General features: G+C 48.8%; 1 protein-coding gene and 1 long non-coding RNA gene across 2 annotated transcripts in view; one reads left to right on the top strand and one right to left on the bottom strand.

Annotated features, from left to right (window-relative positions):
- The window catches only part of PRKN (parkin RBR E3 ubiquitin protein ligase), an 869,798-nt gene that overhangs the window by 336,543 nt on the left and 506,431 nt on the right, over positions 1-26,824 (bottom strand). The gene's annotated exons all lie outside the window — the stretch shown is intronic.
- On the top strand, positions 16,501-18,880 carry LOC128627971 (uncharacterized). Its single transcript, XR_008392275.1, has 4 exons — positions 16,501-16,552; positions 16,682-16,816; positions 17,231-17,329; positions 17,669-18,880. It is a non-coding gene; the product is annotated as an uncharacterized LOC128627971 (long non-coding RNA).

Here is a 26,824-nt window from a genome sequence, read left to right as displayed (position 1 = left end):
TCCTGACTCTGAAAGGGGTTTTGTGCAAGAACACCTTATTCTTATTATTTCATGTTCCAGCAAAATTGCACTCATTCACCAGCCGCACTAAGACACACTTATTCTGATATATTTCTGAGGGCCTGAAAACAAAAATAGATTTTTAATTTTGTTATCAAAAAATCACAAGCATTCATATCAAAATGTTAGGTTTCTTAATCTCTTTTGTGCCAGCCCTTGTAAATGTGGGAACTGATTGATTTCTGTAACGCCTGCCCGGGAGAGCAAATCTCAAATGTGGTTGGTGGCAAGTGGACTTGGACATCGTGTGGAACCGGGACATTTTCATCACTCACACCGTGCCACGCCGCGCTGCGCACACACCGGCGGGCCGATCGGTCTGTGCATCTGAGCAGCATGGTGTGCTGCCCATTGTGTGACTGATGTGATCATTTCGTTTATTATTTATTGAAAAATTTTGGCCAATTTACTTTTAAAAAATCCCCATGCACACAGTTCATTTATTTCTCCCCCCCACCCAGCCTCCACCTTCTGCAGCTCACTCTGTTCTCGAGACGTGCGAGCTTGCTGTCTATTTGCTTGTTTTTGTTTCAGTTTCCACGTGTAAGAGAGATCGCATGCAATTTGTCTTTGTCCTATTTCACTTAACAGAACGCCCCCAAGGTCCAGCTACGTTGTCCCCAGTGACACAATTTCCTCCCTTCTTATGTCTTAACAAGACCCCCTCGTCTATATACACACCACACCCCCCTACCCATGGTGGGCACTTAGGCTGTTCCCTTATTTTGACTATTGTAATGATGCTGCAATAAACACTGGGTGTAAATCCCTCTTCAAATTAGTGTTTTTGTTTTCTTTGGCTAAATACCCAGCAGGGCCATCTCTGGGTCATAAGGCAGTTCCATTTCTAATTTTTGGAGGGTCCTCCATACTGCTTTCCCCAGAGGCTGCACCAATTCACATTCCCACGGAGGGATTCCTTTTCTCCGTGTCCTCGGGGACACTTCTGGTTTGTTTTCTTTTTGGTAACATCCAATCTGACAGGCGTAGGGTGAGATCCGCTGTGGTTTGGATTTGCATTTCCCTAGTGACTGGTGACGTCGAACCCCTTCATACATGTGTTGGCCATAAGTGCGCTTTCCTTATAAAAACGTCCAAGACGTTTGGAAAAGGCCCCCTCTGATACTTGGAAGAGTGTAGGAAGGAATGGTGTTGCTTCTCTATGTACTTGGTGGAGTTCACGAGTGACGTGATCTGCCCCTGGACTTTGGTTGTTTGGAGATGGTCATCACTGCTTCCATCTCCTGCCAGCAGTTGGTCCGCCCTGACTTTCTGTTTCGTTGTGATTCATTCTTGGTGCGTTGTGTGTATGTAGAAATGCACTCACTTAGTCTCGGTCATCTGAGTTGTTGGCATGTAATTGTTCAAAATAGTCTGTTATGGTCCTTTGCATTTCTGTGTTGGCAGTTATAATAGCTCCTCTTTCTTTTCTGATTTCATTCATCTCTGGGTTTTTTTGGTGAATCTAGTTAAAATTTTGTCAATTTTGTTTATCTTTTCAAAGAACCAGCTAACAGTTTCATTAATTTTTCTATTATATTTCCTGATTCTATTTCATTTATTTCTACTCTCATATTTATTTTCTTCCTGCTACTATTTTTGGGCTTTTTCTGTTCCTCTTTTTCTAGTTCCTTGAGGTGTAAAGTTAGGTTGTTAATATGAGGTTTTTCTTGTTTCATGAGGCAGGCATTTATTGCTACGAATTGTCCTCTTAGACATGCTTTTGCTACATCTAAAAATTTTGCTATGTTACATTTCTATTTTTATTTGTCTCAAAGTTGTTTTTTAATACATCTTTTGATTTCTTCTTTGACCTATGGGCTATTCAGTGACACGCTTTATCTCCACACACATGTGAATTTTCCTTTCTTGGTCCTGTGGTTCATTTCCAGTTTCCTACCACTGTGGTCAGAAAAGATGTTTGGTATGATTTTAATCCTCTTAATTTACTGAGACTTGTTTGTGGCCTGACCTATGATCTCTCTTACAAAGTGGTCCGTGTGCACATGAGGAGAATGAGAATTCCGTTGCTTTGGATGAAATTCTCTAAAGACCTCAGGTAAACCTGATCTAACAAAATGAGGTTCACTCTGCACATTTTGGAAAATGTTCTCAAATAAGTGCATCAGCTGGGAAATGTCCAAAGAGACACAATGCTGTGGTTCAAAAATACGGATGCTTGTGAGAGACAAAGATCAGAGAAAGCGTGAGGCCATCAAAGGGAACAGCATATAGGCCCTGGCTGGCGGCTCAGGGGAGTGAACGATGTATCAGCACAAAGTCTACGTGCAAATTAGAGCTGCTGACCAGACGACGGCAGATACAATTTATTGCGAAGTAAATAAACGGACCCAAAAATATCGCTTTGCCCTTCCTGGGGAAAACAAAGCAATGTTTCTATTCGGTCAGAAATGAAAATGAATAAAAAGGAAAAGAAATGCCCAGTTGGAATCCTGAACAATCAAATGGCACCAAAAATATTAAGGACACTAAATGTGGGTATAGATGTTTGGGAAAAAAATTAAGACAAAAATTAAAGTCTATTTTTGTTTCATGCTCTAGAGAGGTGAAAGGTATTCTGGAAGAATTATAGAGAAATAAATAAATGACAGAAATCTCATGAAAAAGACCAAGAGGGTAAAACTGCTCATGAAATAGGGAATCCCATATATTGTGCAATTGAGTAAAGACAATGAAAAATATTTTAAATTGCATGATTCTGTAAGTATGCTATGTATGCTGCCAATAGCTCAATATTGCAAACAAAACCAAAAATAAGCAATGAAAATTTAAAGCCATGAAATTAAAAAAACACTATCATGAATGACCGGTATGATTACCTTTGAATTTGTTTTGAAAGAAGCCATTAGAAAGACTTATGACGAAGCCAGAGAAAGGGGCTATGAATCTACAACAGTTCGGGCACTTTGATCTTCGTTTCTATTTATTCCCTCCTCCCTGCTACTTTCCTGTCCCTTTTTTTACTTCTGCCACTTTAATTTACAAATGTTATGACTTTCTTTTTCTGTATGGCCCCTTCCCTTAACTCTTTGCAGAATTCCACCAATCTTGTAAGCATAGACCACGTGGTTCTCTATTTTTAATTTTTCTCATTCCCACCTCTGATGCCACATATTTTGGATTCTTTTGTTTAAAAAGGCTGTAACATTGTAAATGCCCTTTTGAGACTGATACTTGCAGAGCAATAAGGTAACGTTGGACAGTTTCAGCATTTTCGGAAAACAAGTAGGCTGGGATGATGGTGGAGCTCTCTCAGCCAGGCCAGGGCAAGCACAGATAGGGCTGCAGGCTTTGGAAGCTTTCTGTGGAGTCCCAAGAGATTTCTAGAGAAGAAGTGTGACAACAGCCAGGTCCCAGACACAGAACACTACAGCTACCACGCACAAAGCAACAGTCAGAGTCCCGGTACAGGTACAGCCACACTTGTCTGGACGGCAGAATTTCGGTTTCTCCATTTGCCTCCTGCTGCAGAGTGGCTATCTCAAGTGACTCCCTCCCACACTTTCACTGCTGCTGGCCACGCTGCGCAAAGGAGAGCTGGGCGCAGGGCTCGGCGCTCATGTCACACTCGGAAGAAAAGGGGATAAAATTGTAGCATGCAATGACCTATCACATTTCCTTGACAAGTGCTAATTCACTTTGATCTATCCTTCACCATAATTTCATTGGTGGGAGGACATACATATTTATAAGTGTAGAAGCAGGCGGCTGTTGTTGTGTTTGTAATTTACAGCAACAAAGACCTCATTTGGATTTCCATACTAGGAGGCCCAAGGTGACCCTGGCACAGAGAGCGGCCCCCTGCTGTGCAGGGGGGCCTAACATGATAAAGGATAAAGCAAAACAACAGAACATCACCCCCGGGGCTCAGGGGTAATCAGTTCCCACAGTTGCCATTGAACTAACAGCGCTCTGCAAAGCAGCACCATTACTACAATTTGCTGATGAAAACAACCCTCTGCATCCTAGGAAGTGTCTGCCTGGAAAGCAGCTGATTAATCTGAGTTGCTAACGATTTGCTAAAGAGTTACTGTTTTAATCATAGTCACCAAGAAGTAGCTATTCATGGAAAAGTTGCAAGGGAGACACAGCTCAACCCCTTGCAAGGCAGACAGCTTTTATGCGTTTTTAACCATGAACGATGAACAGATACAGACCATAAAACAGAGAGCCAAACGGGAGAGCACTAATAAGGGCGTCCCAGCTTCTGTGTACACAGCCAGCATTCTAGTACACGCTGCCACTAATACGATGTCACCACCAGGCAATAGAGCCGAATAAACATTTCATTGAACAAGAGAGATGGCAGGTTCATCGGGACATGGCAAAGATGTTAAGTGGGACGGGCGGGTAGAGTGATGTACAGTAAAACCGTAGTAAGAGGCCCACTGGAGTGGCTACAGTGAAGGGCTGACAATAGCAAGTGTTGGTGAGGACATGAGGAGACAGGACCCTTCTGATAGCGGGATATACAACGTTACAGGACACTGGAAGCATTACTTTCTTAAAGCGTTAAACACACATCGCCCGGGACCCAGCAGTTCCTCTCCTAGGCATCCAACCGAGACAAGGCGTGTGTCCTCACAGACTGTGGGCAGAAGATCAGCTCCACCGGGACTAACTCCATCCGATTAACACTGCAAATGTCCATTGTTTGGTGGGAGGAGAAACAAAGTGTATCATATCCATTCAAAGGCGTTGTGTTCATCAAGAGACACACACGTGACAACTCTGAAAAAAACTAAAAATAATTATGCCGAGGAAAAATAAAGCAGATGCATGATTATGCGTTGTCTGGCTCTGTCTCTATGAAATTTCTAGAGACGGCAAAGCTCCATAGGCAGAGAGCAGATCAGTGCTTGTCTGGGGCCAAGGTGGGAATGAAGACGTCACAACTCTGCAACGGGGAACCTCTCAGGGTGACACGCATTCTACCTCTGGGTTGTGGTGATGGTTGTACAAGGCACAGAGTTCACTGCACGCCTACACCAGGCTTTGCACGACGTGTAAATTATACACCAACAAATCCATCAGAATGCATCAGGGCATAAACTTAGAATCTGTGAATCCCTGCACCTGTTTACAAATAGTAAAGGGGTTACTTTAAGAATAAATAATTATGTCATCTTTACACACGACTGCATTATCTCCCGGAGAGGGGTCCTGAAACGTCCTCTCAGAACACTAGGGCTATAGCTTGGCATGTGCATGAGAGGTTTCGGGCTTCCCCCATGTGGTCAGACCCCTGAGAAGTGCTCACAGGGGCTCCGAGTGCCGGGCTGTCTGCCCGAGAACCGGGCGGCCGGCCTGAAGAACTTCGACGGCTCCGTCAGTACCGGCAGAGACCCGAAGGTGCGGGTCAGGAAGTCAGGTTCTTCTCTGGAGTGAGGGTCGGGGGGCCTGGGGCTTTGATCACCCAGAGTCACCCTGAGTATGGATCGGCCATGTGGTCGCTTTGTTGAAGCTGTGCGACTCGCCCTCCTGTGACCATCCCTTTTTCTCAGTAAGAACAAGGGACACAGGACTGGCTGACAATTGAGCTGGAATCAGACACGAGGCCCCGTGGAATTCCCTGTAGAACAGCATTTCCGTCCCCGAGAGCCAGTGGATTCTGCCACGTGCTCCGGGGCCGACCGTCACCCCGAGTGCTCACGCCCCAGAAATGTTGACTGAATTCCTCACGAGCAACAGGGGGTCCTGCATCTAATTCTGGTTCGTGTTCAAAAAGTCCAGAAAGGTGACAGTCACCCGCGATAAGGCCAGCAGTGTGTGACTGACGCCGTGTAGCCCTCGAGGAGATTCAAACGAGAGTCCCTGAGGAGCCTCTCTGCTGCCGAGTGTCGGGAATTTGGCAGCGCAGCGACTTCCCGAGAAGCCTTTGTCTCCCTCTTTTTTACTGGCTAATTCCTGCTTGTCCTCTAAAATTCACATTCAATCTCTGGTTTTAAAAAGACTCACTGACCTCTCGATGTGCCCCCTTCCTGGCCACTGGAGGTACTGGTGGTGTGCACAACACCCCACCACTTGTCACACTGCACGCAGACTGGTCTCCTCCTGCGCCTCTCGTACCTGCAGCCCTTTGTCCAAGGCAGGGGGGAGCGCGGGTGTGGGGGCGTGTGTGGGGGCCAGCCACACGCACCTGGAATTTGCCTCATTTTCTAGGCCCTGAGTTTCGCACTTTGCGGAGAAGCGGCACAGGTACGTGAAGGAATTACTGGGTGAAATGGAGCGCCATATGTCAGTGCTGTATGTTGACATATGTGTTGGTCACGATCAGACATGGAACCTGGAATGAGATCCGAGTTCTGGAAATACAGATGACAGTTACAGAGGAGGCTAAGAATAGAGGGAGCGTTAGGCGAAATGAACAGAGAAAGGATCAGGCAGGTTGAGTTTTGTTTGTAATGTTCACACATCTTGAGTTTTGTAGCAAACAAAACTCAATTGACTATCATAAAAAATTATGCTCTTATTCGACCCACAATTACTATGCATATTTCACAACTGAAGATTACACAGAAGCATGATGATCCAGTTTGCTCGGCGGTGCCACCGACTCTGAGGAGCGTCTGTGAACGCCGGGTCTCACTGCCACCTGCCCCTCTGAGCCTGGACGTCTGAGCACCCCTGCCCCTCCCCACCCCGACCGCGGCAGCCTGCTCCCGACGCCTTCCCACGAGCACCTGGCGGGCCACTGCTTGGCTGACACCCTCACTGAATCCCACACGTGTAAATATTCTGCTTCCTCTTCTTCTTTTAATTTGCACTTAAGTTGCAAACTTGCAGAAAAATTATAAAAATAATACAATAAATTGTATGTTCTTTACCTAGGTTAACCACCTTTTTACCGTATTAATCAAAGTTACTATCGATTTAATATATAAATACAAATGTGTTGATTAATATATGGAACCTACCCATTTGAGATGAAGTTCTAGGCATTGTAACCTGTACCCTGGACAACTCAGAGTCTCCTGAGACAGAAGGAACTCTGGGAAGTAATTCGCTCCTTCCTGTGAATCAGGCTCTGCCACTTAATAGCTGTGGGGATAGGAGCTGGTTCCTCACCCTCTCTGTGGTTAACCTCGTAAATGGGATAGAAAAAGAACTGTCCTGTGTGGTTTTTGTGAGGCGGAAGTGAGAGGTTTTAGGTCGAGAGCCTGGAAGATGCCCCGGGCAAGGGAGGCACTCAAACGCACTCCTCTGAGCACGTGCACTCAGACTCAGCACAGCTGCTGCTGCTCCTGCCATCACACCACCCGCCCTCCCAGAAGCCTCACTGACCTTGGAAGAGAATTTAGGGGCCCTGCCTGTGCATCTAGCGGTTTGGGCTTTTCCTCTATAAAAGCACTGCCACGTGTTTTGGGGAAGTATTTTTCAATCATATGTAGACTCTAGTCTGTTCGAAGTCTTTGTAATTGCAAGTAAATCTGTCTTAGTGAACTTCCTGAGTCTGATATGCAGCTAAGTACCTGGCACAGCATCAGGTCTTAATATACACTTTCGGAATCAATGAGTAAGTTTCGGTAGCTAAGAATTCAAAATGAATTTCAGGGTCTAATAGGCAAAATGATTTTCCCAAACTAGGCTGGTAATTGATTTTCCAGGGAGAGTCCTGGTTGGTGAAATGGAGAATATACACACCCACCATTCCTGGGGGCTCAGAAACACCCTCCCACCCAGGGAAAGTCACACGCGTGCAGGGTGAGACTTCAAGTTCGTCACCTTCATACTGCTGACACACATGAGGGGACTGTTTCTACCACGCAGCATTTCTCTGCCTCTCCTTGGCATTAAGTTCAATGTTAGATTTGTTTTCTTTAAGCACAGTTCGCTGGCAGGAAGGGGAGGCAATGCACTTGGTGCTCACAGAAACACATGAAAGTCGGGGCAGTGCGAGCTGCTGGAATTACTGCGCGAGGGGAACCAGTGCTTCCGACGCCGCTGCGCCTCGGGGCTGGCCCCAGCCGGGATTCAGGCCACTGGGGCAGTTGGAGTTCGTACTCAGAGTTCAGGAGGCAGAACCATTGGGGCCAGAAGTCAAGATTCACTGAGACAGATGTGGGTTTTCTCCTAAGCGGTTCAAGGGGGAACGTACCAAACTTCAACCGAATAATTAAAGAAGGTTTTTTGTTTGGGTTTATGAATGAAAGTTTCTCAAATTTGTCCCTATCTAATGATTACTTATATTGTAAAACTGTTCACATTTATATTCTGCAAATTCCAAGTATATAATAATTTTTCTGATAGGCATCTATGAAGCTGTACTTCTCAAAGGTGAATAGAATAGTGTGTCTTTGACTTCAGAGAAATGTCTAAAAGTTTCTGTAGAAACTCCTCTTTATAGACAGATTGCTATCTAAGAAAGAGTCGTATTACATTTCATTAGTCTGGTTCATGTTACATGGACCTGTGACGACATACACTGAATGTGACCAAGTTACTCATGAACTCCGGGGGTCTTTCCCAAACTCCGCAAATCTGGTCACAGTATGAACCCTTCTGACGGGGCTCCACGGGGAGGCATCCGGGATGGATGATGCCCTCTCTCGTGGCTGGTGACGATGACGAAGGAGGTGGTGATGGCGGCCACGCTTATTACGTGAGCACTCGCTCTGTGCCGGGCATCAGGCCACACCTCTTTCAGAATTCATCCGATGCCTCCCTCACAACACTCTTTTGAGGTATGGACTTGTTGCTCTGATTTAAAACTAATAACAAAAAAGCAAACCGGGGCTGAGAGAGGGGACAGAGCTTTGCCCAGGTTGCTCGGCGAGTCAGGGGCGCGGCGAGAGCCGAACGTGGTCCAATGTCCAACCAAGGGGCCTCCCGAATGACTGTGGTGTATGAGTGATGCCGGGGGTTGGGGCCTGCCTCTCGGGGCCGGGGGTTGTCCTGCCTGCCGGACTGTCGGAAGATGGACCACAGTCTGTTAGATACACAGTCCCAACACATGTGGGCCCGCGCCTGGTGGAATTTCCCTGTTACTCCTTCTTATACTGTCTCACTGTCCCAACTTGACCTTCCTGCTGCAGTGCTGGATACAGGTCCCCTCTGCCATGAGATGGACCCTCCACGTAGTCAGGGCGGGTGTGTGGCTTTGCTGGCCACCGGCTCTCTGGGACCCTACAGCTCTGAGCACATACTCACAGGGTGCTCGAGGCCTGCTGTGGGGGGCTCAGGCTTTTGTACAATGAGCCCGTTCCTTCCCTGGGCACCCTGGGGGCACGCGGCCTAGTTCAAGGCCCACCTCCAGGTCCCTTGCTTACCAATTTCAGCTCCTTGAAAATGTGAGGAGCGCTCTGCTCAGTGGGCTGCTCCCTCTGACCCTACAATAGTTGTAGCCCCACACACAGGGGAAAAAACATGCCTTAAAATGGGACATGCGGCGTCTTTGAAACTCGCTCTAGATCCAACAAGAGCTGCGAGATGATATAACTGTCTTTCAACATAAGACATTCAAATGAGTTCTGAGGCGCTACAAAGAATTCGATAGGATCAAACCCAGGAGGGCTCCCACAGAAAGGGATAAATCGAGGCTTCAGAGAAGGCCTCTGCAACCTTTTGCTCCTCCTTTTACAAAGATGATAATTCGTATATTGATACATAAGGCTTTGATATATGGGAACATTTAATTCTAAAGCCAACCTCTCCTGGAATGACTAGTAGGTAGGAAATTAGAGCTTTGGATATTCCGTGGGGAAAACTAAGATCATGTACCTGTATTGAGGTGAAAAAATACCAATACACCACAGCAAGAGAGTGCTTCCTGTGTACCGTCTCCCGGATGTCCCACCGCCGACTCAGTGAGGCGAGTGTTACTTATTTCAGTTTAACAGACGAGTGAACCGAGGCTCTGAGCGCAGTTAAGAAAGTTGATCGAGGTTACACGGTTCCCCACTGGGGTCTGCTTACTTTCCGAGGCATCTTACCACCACTCAGCCTTTTGAGTTAAGATGAGAGAATTTCTTAAAGACCTGTCTTGAATATATAATAAAAACAGCCTCAAGTTCCTCAAAAAGTTAAACCAAACATTACTGGGTGGCTCAGAAATTCCCCTCCTTCATACATATCCAGAAGAAGTAGAAGCAGTGACTCAAACACATACCCGTCCATAGGTATCCACAGCAGCGCTATTCACAGGAACCAAAAGGTGGGAACAGCCCAAATGTCCACCAGCAAGCAAGTGGTAGACGAACCGCGGTGGACATACACCACGAATCCATACACCACGAAGGCCTGGTGTGCACACCAGCACGGATGTGCCTGTAACCACTGTGCCAGGTGAGAGCCAAATGCAAACAGGAGACACTGTGTGATTCCATCTACAGGCAAGTCCAAAACGGGCACGTCTCTGGAGTCAGAAAGCAGTTTAGTGGGTGCAGGGGGCACAAGGAGGCGCGGGGAGCTGCTGGAGTGGGCTTGAAGTTTTGGGATGATCAGCGTGTTCTGATTAGTTAGAGGTTGTGGCTGCCAAACACTGAGAATGTGCTAAATGCTTCTGCATTGTTCGCTTTAATGTGGTTCATTTTATGTGACGTGAGTTTCCTTTCAAAACGAAGTGGTCTCGGAGCACTTCTAGCAATTATAAGATAGCTAAGTAACTGGGGTCCGTTTGCATAATCGAGTCAGCAAGGAAGGCAGGCATGTCCTTTGTGTTGTGCACATTCAATTTTCGGTGAGCAGGACCGTCTTCACCGCACAGCTGGCCCCACCCCTGAACCCAGTGCCCCCGCTGGGCAGGGCTGCACCAACAAGCCAGGCTGAGCGCCAAAGGCGGGGCCCCAGGCCGCCTCTGGGCCGAGTGGGGAACTGGCCTGGTGCCAGTTTGTCTCAGCACCCACAGATGAGGACGGGGTTAGGCCGGAGGAGTGATTGCCACATTATCTTCTAAACTAAAAAAGTTTTGTAAGTTACCGTCTCATCTTGTGTACAACAGCTACCATGTTAAATGCTGTCCAGGAAGTGCCTGACGAAAAGCAGTACATCAGGTATTAGGTACGAGCACAGACAAAAATGAGAAAAGACTGAGCAAATTTTGGCTGAGAAAGTTGCCGGAAATGTAGCAGTCTGGGTAAACAGGATGGTTTGCCACCCAGTGGGGTTTTCCCCCTGTCCCTATGTGGCTGAGGTGTCCTGAATAATGGTGACCGATTAAATGGCTGGTTGGCAGAAAAGTGACCCCGATCACGCCCAAGTCCTAACCCAGGAACCTGCAAGCACATGAAAACGGCGTCTCCCCCATGGAATGTGCTGTCTTTGGGATTTGCCGCAGGGCCGGAGAAAGCTAGCAAGGTTTAGCCTCTCTCCGTGCAAACACAGAGATACGCAGCAACAGTTAGGGCTGGTGGGCGTTCTCATGCTAAGGGTTGCGTGAGAAGGATGGTCCAGTTCAAACCAACACAGCCTCCCCGAGGTGACCTTGGAGGGGCCAATAGAACCGTGTCTGAAACAGCAGCGGGCTGTTACAGAGAGTCCCCCCCACCCTGAGGTCTTGCCTTTGGCTGAAGCACCGCCCTACACTCCCACAGTGCAGAACCTCACTTTCTGCCCTGCTGAGCAGGTTGGCAGTGGTGCGAACAGCAGCCTCTGAGGGGCGAAATGTACACACTTCTGTTTCACTCCAGCAGTTCCCGAGGTCCTGCTGTGAAGTTCGGACTGTAGCCTGTGTCCTCAGCAAAGGGAGAGGTCAGCGCTGCTGCCCCAGCACTCCCCACCACTGAGTTTTCTGGTCACCAGCTTGGGGGCAGATTTGTGCCTACAGTGCTCAGACAACATTCCGATCAGGCACGTGACAGTTCACGGACTCAGTTAACATCTGTCCTCCTTCCTGGCGAAATGGAGTTGGACAAATGAATCGTACAACTTAGGATGAGCTGGAGTGTCATATTTGAGAGCAATTCTTATTTAATCAAATCTGACAAATCTGGTTTTCAGGAGAAATTACTGAATTATGCGTCCATCCAGAACTCCCAGGGAGATTGGGGACCCCCTGGCTAGGGGCCCCGCCTCACAGGTGGGAAGGCAGCCACACTAGGAACCTCAGTATATTCTTAGGGACTCAAAATGGGAGTTCGCCCAATGTGCCAGTTACGCAGGTGAATGGGGAGAGAGCCCGGGGCTCAGTTTCGGAGTCAGAGAGTAGCCAGCAGGGAGGCTTAAAAAATCCAGTCTGAAGTTCTGTATGGAAACGTCCAGAAGGGGTGACGCGGGCACCTGTGCGGTCAGGCGCGCTGTGTGGCCCTGGGTGAGAGAAGTCACGGCAGCCTCTGCCGTCGATTCCGTCCCTGCCCCACCCGTGTAAGTGACCAGGACAAACCAGTGAGGCCAGCCTGCTTTGTGATCATCGATAATCTTTGAGGTCCTGATGATCACGAATCGGAGGAGACGGGAAGGTGTGTGGGGGACCGTGAAAGGGCACAAAGGAGATACGCGCACCGCGTGTCCGGTGGCACGCCGGGCTGCCTGGCATGCATCTGCTTCTAGAACAGTCTGCGCCATTCACTGTCCTTGTGCTGTTATAGACACACGGAAATCCGTGCAATTACTTGTGCCCACAGAGGCGCGGTGGGCAGGGCCCCTCCCTGGCCGGCGAGGCCAGGCCTGCGCGGCTGCCAGCGGTTTTCCTTTCAGATCTTTTGAACATCTTCCTCTCACCTCAAAAATTAACAAGTGAAATAAAGTCTCTGACATGTATTCACTGTATGTTTGTAGGAGCATGACATTTTCACGTTTTAAAAAAATATTTTTAACAATTTAAAGAAGGCAATATTATCAGGACGTTGGTCTTGACTTTGAAAAAGACCAAATAGGAATACTAACCAACTTCCAACCAGGGCTGTTTGGAAACTGAATCAAAAACACAATGACAGGCATTAAAGATAATTTGGGGGTAAGTGGGGGATTTTTTTAAATATGAATGACGTTTTAGATAAAAGTAATGTTGTTTTCAGGAGTCACATGGTGTGTGGAAAGGAATAATGGAGTTGTCTTGGGTCCTGTGTGCCCACATATTGCGTGGTCCACTGTCTCAATACCTGCAAGTTAATCTCAGAAGAACTAGGGGGAACATGTGTCTGTCTGTCTGAGCAGAGGTGGGGACGGTGACAAAGCCAGAGAGACAGGACGGTATTGGGAGGAACTGGGTGAGTGTGCATGCATGTTCAGCGTAGCTATCTCTCAATTGTCTTTAGGTTGAAATTTTTTGAAATAAAAATTTGGAACAAAAAATAGCAAAAAATAAATTAGCATTTATTTTTAAAAATATTGGGTCCCTGGCTGGTGCGGCTCAGTGGATTGAGCACTGGCCTAGGAAGCAAAGGGTCACTGTCAGGGCACAGGCCTGATTTGCGGGCCAGGCCCCCAGCAGGGGGAGCACGAGAGGCGACCGCACATTGATTTTCTCTTCTTTTCTTTCTCCTTCCCTTCTCCTCCCTAAAAACGAGTACATAAAATCTTTAAAAACAAACACATCAATAAAATACTGGGGATGGGTGGGACATTTTAGACCCAGAGGCCACAAGGCTAACGAGCGCCTGGGGTTGGACCGCCCGGAATGTGCCCTCTGTTCCCGGGGCTCGGCCAGCGTGTGCTGTCCGTGCGCCTTTGCTCCAGATGCTTTACAAAAGATTAATGAATTTGAATTCAGGAACGTGGGTTCACTGTCATCCCAGAGCCCTGACAAGCGGAGCCAGAAAGAGTCTGGAAATCAGAACGTCTATGCTACCCAGTCAGAGTTAAATCCCGCTACCTCCATCTGCGCCCTTGAAAGGCAAGATCCCCGAAAGCCCAGATTCTGCCGGGGGAGCGGCAGCCTGAGTAGTGTCCCTCAGTGACAGCTCTCACGCTGGTGTGTTGGCCTCCTGCATGCGGCGGACCCACCCTGCACAGGTGACGCAGGTGACGCAGGTGACACAGCCCATCAGTGCTACCTCTCGTGACTCTGGAGCGTGGCAGGCGAGACACACCCGAAGCAAGCGAGTGTTCAAATCCAGGAGCAGGTCGGCATTAGCGTTGCTCACGCAATACAGAGACGCTGAAATTTCGGTCCTAGATTTCAGCGAACACATTTGATCATAAAACGCATACATGGCGGGTGCCGGTACGAGCACAGACGAAAGCAAAGATATATTCCTGGGATCACTGACAATCGGAAATCCTGTCCCCCGACTGGGGCAGGATAGGATGGAAAGCGCATTCTAGGAGAGAGATGGAATTTTCGTGGGGCATCCACGGTAGAAAAAGGCCGCAAGTGCCTCTACGCAGAGGCAAAACAGTGTCCGTCGGGGACGGAGCCTGAGGAGAAAGTTGAGGCATTTGCGAGCATGGCGATTGGTGGGGACTGTTCTTTTCTTCTAAGACATTCGGGGAAGACAAGAAATCTTTCTTCTTTTGTAAGTTGCAAATGACACATTTTATCACAGAACTGCTTCTTCTAGAATCAGCTGAAATGCCATCAAACTTTGTACATTGCTTTCTTAAGGCAAAAGTGCTTTCATTTAGTTTTAAGGTATTTTAGGCCAATTAACCTCAGTAGTGAACTTGAAGATGTCCCATTAAACCGGCTGTCCATCAGCCTGGCACAGCCACACTCCTGTCCTCCTGCCCGAGTCTGGGCTGCGTCAGGGAGGCGGCAGGAGGTAGAAGCTGATTTGGTCAAATCGGAGGGAAAAATGGACGCGCCACAAAACCTCTGTCTGCCGTTGCTGGACCAACCTTAACTGACCCACTTGGTGCCAAGCACTGTTAGTGGACAAGGGAAATGACAATATTTCCCTTATTTTTATTTAGTTGATTTTTTGCAAATACACAAATGAATAAGGATCTTTCAAATATAAAGTGATGCGTGGATAACGTATTCTGGATAATGTAACCATTTTGCTTTATTTCACAAACTACCATTTCATGCTCTGAAAGAGTTTTTGGAAGGTAACAGCAGATGGCACATGGGATTTCTCGGGCTGCGGAAAAATGTGGTCATGAACTGCTCTTGTCCCTCTGTCTCCCGCCTCGGTCTGCGTTATGCAGATTCTGTACCGCGATGGAATTTCAACACGGTGTCCCTAAAACTCTGCAGCAGAAGGCTTAAGGGAGAGGACGAAGTGACAGAGGGCTGGGGCGGGTCTTACGGGGGAATCCACAAGGCTCTCTCAGCACCCCCAACGCCCGCCCCCCACTCTGCCTTCTGCACGCCACCCCCTGCAGGGCCTCGTGGTTGCCGTTCCCTCCTGCCTCCTCTCTGGGGCCTTCACAGATTCCGTGGACACCTTTCTCTCTTCTTCCCTTGGCTATGACGCTGGCACCCTGCACTGCCATTTGTCCCTGACTATGAAATTCTCAGGGGGAGAGGCTCAATCTCTCTCTTTCTTAGGGGCAAGCCCAGTGACACTGGTTGGTAAGAAGGGCGTCACTGGATTGTCAAAAGAGGAAAGAGGCTGCCCGAAAGAGTTGCTTTATGAACCTACCTCCTTAAAAAGCCCCAAACAGGAGGTCATGTGACTGACTTTAGCATGGCGAAGGACCTTGTGTTAGAAGAAAATAACCCTTTTCTTAGCCAGAGAAATGAAAGGGTTAACTTTTGCTGCATCTCAGCGACCTATTTCCTGCTGCAAAGCAGCAGAACGCATGTTGTATATACACGCTTCAAAGGAAATGAGCTATTTGCATGTTTACCCGAAGGAAAGGGAAAAACATGTTTTATTTTTGACCTTTTATCCTCCAGTTATACGTGAAGAAGATTAAATTTGTCTGTATTGTCAGTGTACCCCATTTAGAGTTTAGATTCATAACAGTGGAAAATATCAAGATTGACATTCAGGCCCAGTGCATATAAATAACCTTTTAAAAAATTATTGAACGAGAGGCTGAAATAGGAGAGGACGGCTCAGGTGCCGGAGACCCAATCGAAACATGGTTTTCGAAATAAGAATCAGAAATCACCGGCCTCCTATCCCTTGCATACAGAAATTAGGGTTGGTTTTTTTTTTCGTTTGTTTTAGCAATGTGAGGAAAAAAGTTGTTTCTGTCAAAGCCCCGCAGCACATCCAGTTCAAGCACAGATCATGTTGTTGAGTCAGCAGACGCCCCCGATGCCCAGGAAACTTGGAATAAAATGAAATACGAGCTCTTGTTTACCTGAAAATTTTCCTGCTCTTAGCATTAGACCCAGTGATGTTCCTCTAAATATTAGGGCCCCTGAGAATCAAGGGTCAAAGTCAAGGTCAAACACCAGAGCGTGCTCACTCACTTCTGCCTGTTCATGTGAGTGGGAGTAAACTGGGAGGGAGAGACTGTGGCTCGCCCGACTGCTTGCAGTCACTGAACATGACCCTCCTCAGTAACAAGGGGACGGTGGGAACACGGGACAGCAACTGGACGCTGACTGGGGCTTGTGCAGTGCAGCGGAGACCGACAGACCCCGGAGCAAAGAGTAGGAGCTGCTTAGAGAACATCAGTTCTCTCCACCTGAGGGGTGAGGGGTGGGAGAGCCCCCAGGTCACATGGGAAATGGGTGACACCTGGCCCGTGGGGGTGGGGGATTAGGTCTGATTTGCACTTGCTGATTTTTGTGGTGTGAACACTCCTCTCTGGTCACCTTAAGCCACGGACCTGAAGCCACTGAACCGGCATTGGGGAGAGACCCTCGGCAGCCCCCAACTCGGCAGTATTTCCACCGTCTCGATGTTGCAGATGCAGACTGCCCTCAAGAACACAGATCAGAGCAAAATGTAGCAAGGTAATCACCAAATGATGACGTTAGAGTGTTTTTGGCCTTTTAAAAATATCCCTTACTGAATTACAAGTATAAAATATAATTTTTAAGTAATTGTTAGTGACAACTGGCTTGTGAAATTCCCAAGAATTTATCAAGTGATTCCCACTGACAGTAAGGGCCAGCCCTGGGGCACCGCTGCTCAGTACCTCTCCTAACCACCCTCCCACCAACTCTGTCCACCCCTGTAACTCCCCCACCTGCCCATCCACCCCTGTAACTCCCCCACCTGCCCATCCACCCCTGAAACACCCCCACCTGCCCATCCACCCCTGAAACACCCCCACCTGCCCCATCCACCCCTGTAACCCCCCCACCTGCCCATCCACCCCTGTAATGCCCCCACCTGCCCCATCCACCCCTGTAACTCCCCCACAGGCTCTGTCCATCCCACAGCTCTAATGTGATGAAGGCCTGGGCTCACATTTACAGCAGAGATGCACACATCACCATCGCCATGGAGAGCAAGCCTCAATGGTGTGTAGATTCTTCTGAGCTAAAGGCGACCAATACCCTACAGACTCAAGGGGAATTTCTGCTCCCATCCTTTATGGCCTAGAAGAATGTACATTAGGAGCCTGGTCCACAATGGAGTCGAAACCCCAACGACTTTTTACCTATTTGTGTGGCAAGGCAGACCTGTACTCACTGAACAGGTTCTCTCCCTGCAGTGACCTTGTGCAGCCCTGAGGTGTACCCCCCACCCCTAGGTTTGCAGGTCCTGTGTACCTCCATTTCCCTCCTGGTCTCTGAACCACTCATGGCCGTGGGGTCCCCGTACATAGACATGTAATTAAATTTGGTCATTTTCTCTAGCTAACCTGTCTTATGCCTGTTTGACTGCTGGACCACGCCATCCTCATCGCTGTTAGCGGCAGCAGCAGCAGCAGAATCCGGGGGTGGGGGGGCGTGTGAGCGTCCTCAGCAGTGCACCCCGATCCAGAGCGCTCAGCAGGGAGTGAGTTTGTTCTCCCTCCAGTCCCGACCTGACTTAGGAGCCTTGGCTCCTCACGCTCCCCTTTTCTCCCTGGGAGGCTTCACTGCTTCAGGGCACACTGCGTGCGTTTTCCACCCATTCCCTCCAGGGTGGTCAGTGATGGAGACCCTGTCCTGTCCACAGATTTCACACTGAGCGGATTCAATGTGCTGGTCTTCTCTGTTGGGGCCATTACCCAGGTTCAGGGAAATAAGAACCTCAAGTCGTAACAATGCTCCTGGTTTGCAGTAATTTTTTAATCTACTTTCTGATTATTCAGTGGCTTGAACTTCATTTCTCATTCATCAGTGAATTATGGTATGGCCCATGTGTCTCTCCGAGAGATTCACTGTCTTAGTTAAGCCAACTACGACCTGCACAGAAGCTGCCTGGGGGTCTAATTAAAGGTCCATCAGCACGTTCTCATTGAATTAGTGCAGTCGTCTCCCAGTGGGTGCTCTCCCCTCCACTCCCCCGCCCTTCTGTAGTGTCACCCAGCAGACACATCCTCCCGAAGCCCCCTCACACTCCACACACGCCCCCGAGAGCGCATGCAGACCCTGCCTCGCCTGACACTGACCTGTCTTTCCTTTGAGCCTCAGTTTTTCCCTCACACACACCAAGGTCAGCCACAGCAGACCATGTGCTGAGATGTGACTATCGCCTCTTCCCACATCTTTGCTCATCATTCTCTGCCACCGCTTACAATGATCTGGCCTCACCACCCACCAAAGTCCTGCCTGGACTTCACGGTTCGGTTCAAAGTACCCCAACACCACCAGGAGGCTAGGAATGATGGCGCCCCCTTTGTGGAGCCAAAGAAGTGCTGTGCTCACAGTCCCCTGGTAGATTCTAAGCCCCCTGAGTCAGTAAGCTCCCCCCCCCCCATTTTTTAATATCTCCCACCATCTTGCCAAGCATCTGGGAATATTTTTAAAGTTCTGCACACTATCCCTCCCATCAATTATTTAGGGTGATGAGGAATGTCTCACGGTAAAGACCTTGGTTCTATCCTTACTTCCATTCTTTGTACCACTTAGAATTCACTTAGTATGTTCTCAATAAATATTTGTTATCAAAACGAGTAGAGTTTGTCACTTTTTTCCTTAAAATACAAGTAGACATTTTGTCTACTTCAGAAATGTCAGAATATTCTCAGTATTTTGATAAAAGGCAGTAGTTTTGCATAAATAGCACAGCCTTCGAGCCTAAAAAGGCTGGAAATGGTAACGTTTCACATTTAATATGCTTCTGAGGTGTTTTACATTTAGATTGATTTACCTAGAGGGACTGTTGGGCAAAATGATGTCTTGGTTCAGAATTGTTAAGACAAATTTAGATAAAAATAAATATGATCTTACACATATGTGAAGATTTGTATACATATATATGGAGATTTATATATAATACATATATATGAAGATGTGTATCTATCTATCTACACAAATATACATGAAACCCTGGAGAGGCAGACCCGAATCTGCCTGGAGCCTCCCGAATTTGAGTACTCACGGTGACGCTGGTGAAGTGCCCTGGTTGTGACTCGGCCGGCGGGCTGTCCCTGAGGTGGACGCCATCCATCTCTCTGAGAGGCAACAAAACACACTAGTCTGTTCGGAACTCGGTTATTTTTATGGCTTAGAAAATCTACTCCGAGGAACCCATTCCCCAGAAGCACCGGAAAGGCTTGGAAAGGTGTGTGTTCCCTGCTGTTGACCCAAACGTTAGGGGAGGAGAAAACCGGCCGCAGTCCTGGCACCCACGGGAGAGTGGAGTTAAATAAGGCGCCTGCAGCGGACACTCTGGAGGTGAACGAGGTTTGTCGGCAGGTCCCTGCTTCCAAGGCCTTCGGTGAAATATTGTTGAGCACAAAAACAAGTTGCTAGAGGAGGAAAGACAGGATCTGTTCAACACCGGAGTGCGCCCGCTTCTCCAAGAAGAATATCCCCGCGTGTGTCACTCATACTTAGGAACACACACACAGGTACATGTGTGAGTGTGTGTGTGCACAGGTACTCCTGGGCTTGTGTACATGCATACACGTTTATGCTTATATGTGCAATGCATCTATGTAAGTCCTACATACACACATATATATGTTGAAAGACTTTTTGTATAACCACGAATAAGAAGGTATAGAAAGACCCAGAAAATTCTTCAGATAATCACTGCTCGACATGGGATAAAAGAAAAAATGAAAGTTTCCTTCAACTAGAAATATGTGAAAACTAATAAACTGAACTAACAAGCAAAACAGAGCCAGACACCCAGACAGACAGACAGACAGCGGATGACAGTCGGGAGGGGGTTATGCAGTGGAGGGACTGAGCAGAAAGGAGGACTCGGGGACACAGACAGCAGTGTGGTGATTACTGGGGTGGGGGCGGTATAAAGGGAGTAAATGGTCATGGAGAAAACACAACAAAGATTAAACTTAAAAAAAGGAAATATGAGAGAGCGAGCGTGTGCATGCGCATTCCCTGGCCTGTGGGGCTCGGTGGGTTGGAGCATCGTCCCAGAAACCAAAAGGTTGTGGGTTCAATTCCAGACGAGAGCACATGCCCAAGTTGCAGGTCCTGTCCCCCGGTCAGGGCTCCTGTGCGAGGCAACTGACCTCACGGATGTTTCTCACACCGATGTCTTTCCCCCTCTCCCCCTTCCCTTCTCTCTAAAATCGATAAGCGTGTCCTCAGGTGAGAGCACACATATTTTTTGTAGGAGCTTGAAACTGGTGTTATTTGGGAGTCTGCCTGGACTCATGCTTCAGTCTTGCCATGCACCTGCCACCTTCTCCTAGCAACGGCTGTTGTCTTACAAATGCTCACGGTGAGGCTGTGTGATGCAATGTCCTGAAGACATGGTCCCCTCGGGCTCTGTGGACCCTGCAGCTTGCCCGGCCCACCCCATCCTTCCTTTGCACTTGCCTGGCCCCAGAGACCCACGCAGATGAGCACTGGGTCACGCTCTGTCCACACTCATCTCAAACCAGCCCCGGGAAAATGCCCCGCCTGAGCCACTGATAAGACACTCTCATCCCAGCTGCCTGCCGTGGACCCGGGCCTGGAAATCCCACGTTACACGGGCCACGGCAGCTGGCGTACAAGGCAGTGGCAAAGCTTCCTCTGTGTGAGTCAGAGTCACAGCACGGTGGTTATGTTTTAAAGGGGCATTTCTCACTGGAAAAGTAATAATTACTTTTTTAATATTACTTTTTTAAGGTTTTATTTATTTTTAGAGAAAGGAGAAGAGAGGGAGAAATAGAGGGAGACAAACAACCGTCAGTTGCCTCTCGCACAGATGACCCCAGCTGGGCCCCTGGCCTGCAACCCAGGCCTGTGCCCTGACCGGGAATCAAACTGGTGACCTTTCGGTTCCCGGGCTGATGCTCAGTCCACTGAGACACACCAGCCAAGGCCAGAGTTACTTTTTAAACGAGCTGCCTTAGTGGACTTAAAATGCACTGTGGCATTCCAATGTTTGACTCACTGTCACACACTCAACAACACTTAGCACGCACCATGCACACCTTCCGCCTGGCGTTTGAAACCAAACCACAGGCACGCTCTCCTGCACCAGCCTCTTCAAGCCGAGAGTCTGGGCTGAGAATGTCTGTTTTCTGTTTTCTTGCTGTGCATTTTGAGGTGTAATTTCTATAATAGTTCTCACCAACTATTTTAGATCTTCAGGCTGGCTTCATTCATTCATTCCATAGATACTACTTCCCTACGCCCCGCCACTCACTCTCGTTAAGTGCTGAATACTGAATTTGGGTGTGAATGAAAAGGACGGAGTGCAGATCTGCTGAGGGTGGCACTGTCATCCTGGGACCTGGTAAATGAAAGGAGAAGGCCAAGCTGCAGGTGACCCCTGAAGGAAGAGCAGGGCCGGAGCTGCGACACTAGGGGGCAGCCTGCAGGCGTCAGGGCTTGGGTGCCTGGGAGGGGACAAGGAGGCGAGGGCCTGAGGACTGGGGGGAGTCCGCTGCTTGAACAGCCAGGAGTGGCTTTCCTGATGAGCCATGCAAAGGCCCTGGGGTCAGGAAGGTCTGGAGCGCTCTGGGGAATGGAAGTGTGTGCGTCTGAGGCGCAGAGATGATGGATGGAGTTGGGGCCGGGGATGTGATGTGCACACAAACACACGTCAATAAAATGTCAGTGGAAGCGTCTGCTTGCGGCTTTTGCCTTGGGCTCTAGGCTGCGGGGTAAACACAACTTGGGGTGGGTTTCTGCTGAATGAGTCCCTGCAGGGTGTGATCTGCCCAAGGCTGAGGGGGAAGCTCTGCCCAGTCTCCAGAATTACGTGTCTTCCTGAAACACAGAACTGACCATCATATTCTCCTATCTTAATAACTCCAATGACATGATCAACAGGACCCAGTATGCACACCCTCTTCTTGGGAGGGTACGGGCCCTTTGTCGGTGGGTCCCCGATTTCTTTGCCATATTGTCTGCTTGACTTAGCTGAGACCGAACTGCAACTGACTTCACTCCCCAAAGGGGCCGACGCAGCTCATTCTCTCCATGGTGGCCTGGGGCGCCCCTCTCCCAGGGACAAGGTGACCTTCTGCTGATCCCGCAAGACAGCCCGCCACCTGTGACCCCTAGGAGTCACCGCTTTTGGAGGACCGCACATGGCACTGAGGGGAACAGGACTAATGCCTGGTTATTCGGGTCAGCTCCATCTATCTGTAGTCAGCAGGTGACGACGGGTGCTGGTGCCAGGGGTCCCTGAGAGCCAACCCCTTTGTAAAGCTTCACTTGTTAGGCCAAGTTGTGTGAGGAGGGGGAATGGGTTTGGGTGGGGGAGGGGGTGAACTTTACAGATGAAGGAAGCAGCACTTGCCAAGTGCCCGTGGCAAGAGGGAGCACAACTTGCTCACAGACCTGGAGGTGAACTGAGGACCCAGTTATGAGTCTGCCAGTAAGCATCCTGGGCTGCTGGCTGGGCACCATCCCGGTGGAACTTCAGTGACCAGAGCATACAACGTGGAAAAGACACATAGACCCAACCATATGTTAAATTGCTTCCCTCTCTGCAGCAGCTTAGAGAAAAAAAAAATGGCCACAAACGAAAATTGAGTAGGGGGCACTGATAAGATTGAACATGTTCTATGGACCCTGAGGTCAGTCAGTGTGTGGAATGTTAGAGATGAGGAGCTGTGCTGACTGGGGCCTTAGCTACGGGGGACCGGTTCAACAGGGACACCAAACGTAGTAGGATTCTGGCACACGACACAGGAGCCTTCAAGGGCAGCCGGGGACTGCCTGCAGAGAGAGAGTGAATGGCCAGAGGCCAGGGTTTTGGGGGAAGAGCAGCCAGGCAAGATGCTACAAGAAGACAACAGAGGGTGGGCAGTGTGTCCCAGCGGCATGGCCGACTTAGAACAAAGACACATTTTTCAGGAGAAAAGGGAAATCATTAAGAAGTTTGAATTTTAAGAAATGATTGCCCAAGAGGAAAGGTTGAAAAATCACCAGCCTACAAATGGTTATGGGGAGATTTAAAACTTTGTAAGAATCCCTGAGTAGCGTTTCAAGTTACTATTTAAGTTACTGTAGGCAGAACTTAGCTTGGAGGAAATTAAGACTCACTTGATAATTAAAATATGAAATAGGAAGGCAAGAGAGGATGGGGATCTCCAGTCTGTCTTAATTAGGTGCTAAAAATAGACATTTCTGAGTCCTTTTTTTCTAGGCCATCCAGCATTATGGAGAAGTGGTTTAATCTCAGCAATGTGCTAATTGTTTCTAATGGCCTGTAAACAAACTCCCTAAACTATTAACCTTCTCTCTTTAGCCAGAGAATCAGGAAATTAGTCTTTGCAAGGAAACTCCCCAGCAGGGTGCCCCAGGGGGAGTCCTCAAGTACAGACAGTGTCACTCAATTTGGAGGGGACTCAAGGTCAAACAAGCCCTGCGGTAGAGAAGTGGAATAGGTAAGCCAAAAACCTTAACAAAAATAAGGAGTATTTCCTCTCTGGTTCTGGTTCAGTTTAGTTGTGTTCCTTCCTATGTTTAGGGAGAAATTTATATGATAGCACCTCTCAAATAGCTCTCAGACACACAAATCTGTAATTCTAAGATTTTTCAAACATTGAAACATTGTCCCCTGATTGAACAAAAACATTTGAAGTTGGATCCCTGGTGGGTAAAATGGATCCCATATTGAAAAAGGAGTTCAATTAAGTCTTTGAAAGGTGATGTGTTCCCCACCCCAGCCCCGCCACCAACCATCAGGACAGAAGACTGGAATTTAAATTTTCTCCCTCTGTTCTGAGCTCCTCTAGGGTACGGGGAAACATCATGTAAACTGTCTGAAGGAAGAGTAATCATTGAATAGCCAAAAATGTCAGGGAAGGGGTGGCTAATGAAGACATATTTTTCAACCGTGTTTTAAATTTTCTTCGAGGTTCCGGTAACGAAACTGTGAGCTCGGCACGAATGAGAGCGGCATTGAGGGAGAAGCCCCGGCGGGTGTGGAGAAGCAAAGCAAACGTGTCTGTGTGGCCTCGGGTTGGGACACTTCAAATCGGCGGGACGCGAGGTGGCCTGGCACATGGTGTTACAACAATGAACAGAACGACAGTGATACAACATGGATCTTTTTTTAGCATTCCTCAACGCAGATACTAGAAAGGTCAGAGTCGAATGTTTAGAGAAATGGAATTGTAGAACCATGAAACCACAACAGGGGTGAGTCAAATTAATAACTCAGTATTGGCAAAGAAATTTCTGAGAGGAAAGAAAAATCAAAATACGGACTACTGAGTACATAAAAATTTAAGACGGTATAGGAAAACACTCAAGACAAAGTCAAAGAAAAATAATAAATGGGGAGATGTTTCTACTTATTATACACATGGAGAGTGCTAGCATTCTTGACTTACAGAGAAACCTTCCACATTTATTTTTAAAAAGACCAAACACCAGATAGAAAACTTGGAGGGGCAAGGCCAAAACACTGAGTTCCCCAGAGAACCGTGGGAAGGGCCCGTGGCCCCCGAGGGCCAGCCGCTCTGCCACCATCTGCCCCCAGGCGGCAGCCCCAGTACGTCTCTGCCCCACCCCCACCCGGGAGCTTCCCGTGTGGGACGTGACAAAGCATGACCGGCAGGAGGAGCCACACCCCGGTCACATGGGAGCGGGTCTGGGGGAGCCTTCTCACTAGGAAACACACGCACTCAGGGTGTGTGAACCGCACATGGCAGTGCACTCGGAGAACCACGTCCAACCCCAGAAAGACTAAGTGTGACCAGACAGGTGGGGAGCTGGCAGGATGCACCTGCCTCTTCCACCCCGTGTGAGGTCCTTCCGGATGGGGAGTGCACGCAGGAGGACCCACTCGAGTGGAGGGCCTGGGGCCACGTGATAACAGGTTTCCTCACCTCCTCCCACGGGGGCGCAGTTGAGTCCCCCGAGGCCTGCGGAGGCCGGGCCCATGAGCACCCTGAGTGGGCACCATCAGCGAGGAGCTGGGTCAGGGAGAGATTTTTCGTAGCCTGGCACCGCTCAGCAGAACACGGGGCTGTGTTGACAGGCAGGTCCGGTGGCCGTGTGCAGTCAACTGTGGCTTTGTGATATGTGAAAGCTGAGCCCTTGGAGCCGTGTGGCTTCTGCAAGTGCAGCTGCAGCCCCGAGTCACGCCTGGCTCATCGGTTCCACGAGAGACAGGATGCCCACTGCAGTGCCGGCAAGGGTCAGGCGCAGGCTGGAGTGGTGGCACCGCTGCTTCCCCAGCACCGATGCCGCGGGCACCCGTGAGGACCCCCGTGGCAGGACTGCAGCAGAGGCACGCTCCTTGTTTTCTCACGACCGAACGGCATGAAAACAGTTCCGCTCGAGTTCTGAAGTCACACTGGCACAATAGAGGGATTTTTCTTCCTGAACGAAATGAGATGCCTTTTATAACTGTTTTACCAGAGACTCCTCATGAACATAGAGGTTCCAGTCCCAAGGGCAACCCTCCCTAGCTAACGTGAACTCAAAGCCCTTTAAACCTGATTCTCGTTTTTGGTATTTATTTAAAATACAGAACTAAGTCACAGCGAGCTGGGTCAGGAAAATGACCTGCAGAATTGTTTTCTCTACCAGCAGACTCGCCTCTTCTTGATGGTGCACACTTCCTGATTGCACTTTGTCCGGCACCTGCCAAGCCCCCTTCTTTTGGCTGATTTGTCAAAACCCAGCTGGAAGGAGCCAGCCCCATGAATGTGAAGGGCAAGGCATTCACGTGCACAATCGGAAAGTTGGAACAAATTTTTAGCTCCCCTCCCCTGTCCTTCCTTTCCTTCATCGGGCCATGAGATGATTTGGAGGAATAGTGGAGGCTGGAATCAGCGAGGTTTAAGACTTCCGATGGGTAAGCCGTTGCATTGGGGGTGAGTCTCCACTTTACCACGTCAGAGCCGGGTGGCTCTGTAGGAGGGTGCAGCCAGGGTGGCCCCAAGAGAAGGATTTGTAATGAGGTCCAGAACTCAGGGTATCCAGGAAATATTAAAAATATTGGATGTTCTCACCCCCACAATTCTGAGCTGGGGGGATGGGACACATGGAGCAGGGCCATTGAGTTGTTTTGTATAACAACAGTTTCACAGATAACCTCTAGAACGGTCATTTAATGTATCTATAACCTTTAACTGGTTTCATGGATATGTTAAATGATATGTTAATATGTTAAATGGTTGTGGCCCTGCTTTGAGCCAGGGAGAAGGGAGTGACTTCCACCCAAGATGTAACTGGGAGGCAACTCCCCAGCCCCTTACAGCGCCTGTGTGAGAGCTTGGAGATGATTGGCTCCACGCCATGGGGCCACACCTGCCCAGACTCACATGGCAGCCCAGTAAAGCTGGGAGGATATGGGAGTCCTGGTGGGTGTAGCTGATTGTGGGAGGAGTTGGAAATGGGACTCTAGAGGAAGATTGGTGCTGGGATTTAAACACAGACATGGCAGCCATTGAAGAGAGAACCATGTGCTTTTGGCCAGAATGGGGACTCCTG

This window comes from Artibeus jamaicensis, unplaced genomic scaffold (genome assembly GCF_021234435.1).
Source record: "Artibeus jamaicensis isolate MK-2021 breed Jamaican fruit bat unplaced genomic scaffold, CSHL_Jam_final contig_497, whole genome shotgun sequence".
NCBI lineage: Eukaryota > Metazoa > Chordata > Mammalia > Chiroptera > Phyllostomidae > Artibeus > Artibeus jamaicensis.
Note: the sequence above shows the minus strand (reverse complement) of the source record. Positions and strands in the feature narration are given on the sequence as shown.